Source organism: Globicephala melas, chromosome 6 (genome assembly GCF_963455315.2).
Source record: "Globicephala melas chromosome 6, mGloMel1.2, whole genome shotgun sequence".
Taxonomy (NCBI): Eukaryota; Metazoa; Chordata; class Mammalia; order Artiodactyla; family Delphinidae; genus Globicephala; species Globicephala melas.
In genome coordinates this window covers 912173-918172 of record NC_083319.1, presented here as the reverse complement: position 1 = coordinate 918172, position 6000 = coordinate 912173, and positions in this window count along the sequence as shown.

Genomic DNA, 6000 nt, shown 5'->3' with positions numbered 1-6000 from the left:
GCTGCCGTGGACATTCATGCACGAGGCTTCGCCGGACCTGTGCTTTCGCTCCCACCCCGGAGACAGACTGCTGGGTTTAACTGGATGCAAAACTGTGCAGATGTTCTCTAGCGTGAGACAGCCGGTCTCTCTGCGTCCTTCCAGCGTCCGCGTCACAACTTTCCATTTCAGCCGGTCTGGCCGATGCCGGTCCAGCCTCGCTGTGGCTTCAGTTTGCACCAAGGGCTGAGGATGCCGAGAGCCTCCCCACGCTCTTTTTGCACTCGTGTGTCCTCTCTGGTCACGTGGCACATCTTTTGGTTGGATTGTTTGACTTATTCCTGCTGAGTTTGGAGAATTCTTTATATATTCTAGGTGCAGCCCCTCCTCCTGGATGAGGTTTGCAAGTATTTTCTCTCAGTCCGTATCTTATCTGAACAGTGTATTTCACAGAGCAAATTTTAAAATTCTTGATGAAGCCAAATTTATCCGTGTGGTTTTCTGTGGATGGTCTTTTTGTGTTGTTACTAAGAACTTTTTGCCTAACCCCTGGTCATGAAGAATTCTTTCTCCTCAAGTCTCTTAGTTTCATGATGTAACTTGATCTATGAACCATTTTGAATTATTCTTTGTAAGATGTGTGGCTTGGTCAAGTCCACCTCCTCTGCATGTGGACGGCCAAGGCACCGGCACTGGGTGTTGAAAAGACCATCCTTTCTCAAGAAGATGTGGTACCTATATACAATGGACTATGACTCGGCCATCAAAAAAGAAGGAAATAATGCCCTTGGCAGCAACATGGATGGACCCAGAGATTATCATACTGAGCGAAGTAAGTCAGAAAGAGAAAGACAAATACCGTATGATATCACTAACATGTGGAATCTAAAATATAGTACAAACCAACCTATCTATGAAACAGAAACTGACTCACAGACATAGAGAACAGACTTGCGGTTGCCAAGGGGAAGGGGGAGTAGGGAAGGGAAGGAATGGGAGTTTGGGGTTAGCAGATGCAAACTATTATATACAAGATGGATAAACAACAAGGTCCTACTGCATAACACAAGGAACTATATTCAATATCCTGTGATAACCATAATGGAGAAGAATATGAAAGAGAATATATGTGTGTGTGTGTGTGTGTGTGTAAATAACTGAGTCGCTTTGCTGTGCAGGAGAAATTAACACAACACTGTAAATCAACCATACTTCAAAAAAATTAAAAAAAAAAGGATGGGGGCTTCCCTGGTGGCCCAGTGGTTAAGAATCTGCCTGCCAACGCAGGGGACACGGGTTCGAGCCCTGGTCCGGGAGGATCCCACATGCCTCGGAGCAACTAAGTCCGTGAGCCACAGCTACTGAGCCCACGTGCCACAGCTACTGAAGCCCACGCGCCTAGAGCCTATGCTCCACAGCAAGAGAAGCCACCGCAATGAGAAGCCCACACACTGCAACAAAGAGTAGCCCCTGCTCACCACAACTAGAGAAAAGCCTGTACGCAGCAATGAAGACCCAATGCAGTCAAAAAAATAATTAAATTTTAAAAAGAGAAAGGACCATCCTTCCTCTGTGGAACCCTCTGCACCTCTGTACGATGGGCCATGTTTGTGAGGGCTCATTTCTGGACATTCTATTGGAATTCTGTCCCCAATTCTGTCTTGATTATGCAGCCACATAGTAAGTCTTTTTTTTTTTTAAAGATGTGGGGTTTTTTTAATAAATTTATTTATTTACTTATTCATTTTTGGCTGTGTTGGGTCTTCATTGCTGCGCACGGACTTTCTCTAGTTGTGGCGAGCGGGGGCCACTCTTCATTGTGGTGCGCGGGCTTCTCTTTGCGGTGGCTTCTCTTGTTGCCGAGCACGGGCTCTAGAGCGCAGGCTCAGTAGTTGTGGTGCACGGGCTTAGTTGCTCTGTGGCACGTGGGATCTTCCCGGACCAGGGCTCAAACCCGTGTCTCCTACATTGGCAGGCGGATTCCTAACCACTGCACCGCCAAGGAAGTCCCCACAGAGTAGACCTTAATATTGTGCAGTACGAGTCCTCCAACTTCAATCTTCTTTTTCAAAATTGTTTTAGCTATTCTAGTTCCTGTGGCCTTCCATATAAATTTTATAGTCAGCCCCTCTTTATGTACAAAAAAATTCTCCTGAAACTTTTATTGGCGTTATATAATCAGTTTGTGGAGAATTGATATCTTTACAATTTTGAGGCTTCCAATCCCTGAACACAATTTCTCTTCTCTCTAGTTAGTGTTTAGGTCTTAAAATTCTTTTCGTCAGCATTTTTCTAGTGTTCAGAACCATGATCCAGTACATGTTTTGTTAGATTTATACCTAGGTATTTCATTTTTGTGGGGAGCTATGGTACTTTTAAAAATTCAGTTTTCAATTGTTCATTGGTGGTGAGTAGATGCAATTGGTCTCTGTGGTTGACCTTGTACCCACCACCGTGCTAAGCCCACCTATTAGCCCCAGGAGTCTGTAGATTCCCTGGAGTTTCTGACGCAGACAGTCGTGTGGTCTGTAAACAGGACAGCGGCATCTCCTCCTCTCGTGTGTGGCTCTTCTTCCTTCTCACCTACTGCCCTGGCAAAGACTCCCGGGTGCATGAAGTACGGTGATGACTGCACACCTCAGCCTTGTTCCCAGGCTGAATTGTCGTCCACCACGAAGCACGGTGTTAGTTGTAGGTGTCATGCGATGCCCTTTGTCAGGGTGCGGAAGTTCCCTCTAGTTTGCTAGAGTTTTCGTCACGAATGGGCGCTGTATTTTGTCACGTGCTGTGTCTTCATCCTTTAATGTGTTCACGTGATGTTTCTTCTTTGGACACTCAGTGTGGTGATACACACTGACTGACTTTCCTAAATACTGCACCAGCCGTGCATTCTCAGGATAAGTTTCACTTGGCTGTGGTGCATCGTTTTCTTTATATCTCACTGGATTTTGTTTGTTAACACAGTCAGGTCTCATTATTTGTGGATTTTGTACTTGCAATTTTGCTTACTAACCTCAAAATTGTTTTGTAATTCCCAAATCAATACTTGTAGCGCTTCCGTGGTCATCTGTGGACATGAACAGAGCAGCAAAAAGTTTGAATGACTCGATGTGCACGTCCTCAGCTGAGGTTGAGCAAGGCGACACTGCCTTCTTGTTTCAGCTCTTGCTGTAAACAAGCGTCCTTTTCACGGTCTGTTTCGTGCCATGTTTTTTGTGCTTTTGTGCTTTCAGGAACCTGAGCCTCTATCTCCCCTGGGGAGCAGTGGTTCGGTGTTGGCTAACTTGGAGTTTGCAGTGACTTCATAGAACAGAACTACTTCAGAGAATAAGAATAATTCTATCTGTTGAGGGTTTTTGCAGCTATGTTCACAAGGGTTTGTTGTTTTCTTTTCAGTGCTGGTTTCAGTACTGGGGTGATGCTGGACTGGTAAACGAGTTGGGAAGTTGTCCTTCCCCTTTTATTTCCTGGAAGGGATTTGTAGACTTTGTACTTCTTCTTTAAATGTTTAGTGTAATTTGCCAGTGAAACTATGAGACTTTCTTTTTCAGAAGATATTTAACTATAGATTTAATTTCTTTAGTAGTAATAGGGCTATTCAGGCTATCTAGTTCACGCTGAGTGAGTTTTGGTAGCTTGTGGCTTTTGAGGACTTGGTCCGTGGCACTCCAGCTATTGAATTTATGTCAACAGAGTTATTCAGAGCATTCCTTTCCTATCCTTTTGTGATGTCTGTAGTGACAGACCTCTTTCGTTCCTGATACTGGTAATTTGTGTCTGCACTTTTTTTTTTTTTTTGCCAGTGTTGCTAGAGGTTTATCAATTTTATTGATCATTCCAAAGAATCAGCTTTTTCACAATCTTTTTTCTATTGTTTTTTGGTTTCCACATTCTTTTGATTTTTGCTCTTATATTTATTTTCCTTCTTCTGCATGACTTGGGTCTATATTGCTCATCATTTTCTAATTTCTTGAGATGGAAATTTAGATTATTGACTTGAGACCTTTCTTCTTTTCTAATGTGAGCATTTGTACTATAAATTTCCCTCTAAGCACTGCTTTAGCTGCATCTCTCAAGTTTCTTACATGCTGTATTTTAATTTCATTCAGTTCAAAATATTTTAAGTTTCCCTTAAGACTTCCTCTTTGATCCGTGGATTATTTAGGATTGTGGTGTTTAATTCCCAAGTGATTAAAGATTTTCCTGGCACTTTTCTCTTATTGATTTCTACTCTAATTCTATTATAGTCAGACAACATGCTTTGTATGTTTTTGATTATCTTAAATTTGCTAAGGTTTGTTTTTTCAGATCAAGCTATGCTTTATTTTGGTGAATGTTCCATGTGCATTTGAGAAGAATATACATTCTGTTGCTGTTGTGTGGAGTGTGCTGTAAATATCATTATGTCCAGTTGGTTGATAGTATTGTTCACTTATTTTATATCCTTGCTGATCTTCTGTCTACTAGTTTTATCTGTTACTGAGAGAGAAGTACTGCTGACTCCAACTGTAATTGTGGATTTGTCTATTTCTACTTTCAGTTGTCAATTTTTGCTTCAAAAATTTTTTCTATTAAAGCTCTGTTTTCAGGTGCCTACCTTTAGAATTGCTATGGCTTCTTGAAGAATTGTCCCTTTTTTCAATATGCAATGTCCCTCTTTATCCCCGGTAATTCGCTTTGCTCTAAAGTTTATGTTGTGTGATATTAACAAAACCACTCACTCCTGTCTTCTTTTGATTAGTATTTGCATGGTATATCATCTTTCATCCTTTCACTTTAATCTACTTTATCATTATATTTGAAGTAAGTTTCTTGTAAACAGATTTAGATATTGTGATTTATAATGAGAAATATATATTTGGTCTTCATCTGTCTCTGGTTCTCAGTTCCTAAAACCCTTGCACTTTCCTAGGCTATGAGAGAAATCCATTTACACCTAGTGTAATATGGATAATTTGAATTTGGTAATTCAATTGGTATTTGGCAATTCAATTCAAAACGGTACTTTGAATTTAGGTCTAGCATTTTATTATTTCGGTGGTTTTTTTTCTTCATTCCTCCTTTCCCCTTTCCTGCCTTCTTTTGTGTTATTTGAACATTTTTTTTCATATGCCATTAAAATTTTTCTCTTATGATTTTGACTGTATCTGTTTTGTATAAAATTTTACTGGTTTTTCTAGGGAATTCAAAATACATACATCACTTTCTACAGTCTGTTTGTAATCAGTATTTACCACTTCAGTTGGAGACCACGTTGGTCTCTTTTCTCCCCACCTTTCACGTTATAGTTGTCTTATACATCACACTGACATTGAAATCCCCCCAGACAATGCTGTAACTTTTGCTTTCATTGTCCAACATATTTTAAAGAACTTGAGAGGAGAATAGTCTATGATATGTATCACTTCTGTTGCTCTTCCTTAATCCTGGTGTTCCAAGTTTCCTTCTGGTATCATTTGATTTCTGTCTGAAGAATCTCCCTTAACTGTCCCTTTAGAGCAGGTCTGCTGCCTACAAATTCTCTTAGTTTTCCTTCACCAGCACAGCTCAGCCAATGAAAAGTCACTGTACTTCCAACTCCCAGTTTCCTCCAAAGGACTCTTTGTTTAGAACAGCCCCTCCCAACTCCTCCTTCTCCTCTATAAAAGAAAGTTCCTCTCCTTTGTTCTCCGAACTTACCTGTGGTACACCACAGATTGTGTACCTTGAATTGCAATTCTTTGCTGTTCTCAAATAAACCATTTTTGCTGGTAATATAACTGATGGTTTCATTGATTTAGGTCAACATTACTTGGTGTCAGAAGAGGGACCCAGAGAAGACCCCTAAGAACTCCAAGGCAGTGAGCAAACAGGTGTGGACTTGCAGAGCCTATCGAGCTCACTACTTTCTTGCTGACCCTGGAGTTTGAGGGTTAAGTTTTCTCCAGGGTTCAAACCCCACTCTTTTTGTGTTTTGAGGCTCTCCAGGCTTTCTTTGAGATCTGCTTTTTTTGGAAGACTTCATCCTTTCTTTACAGGCTT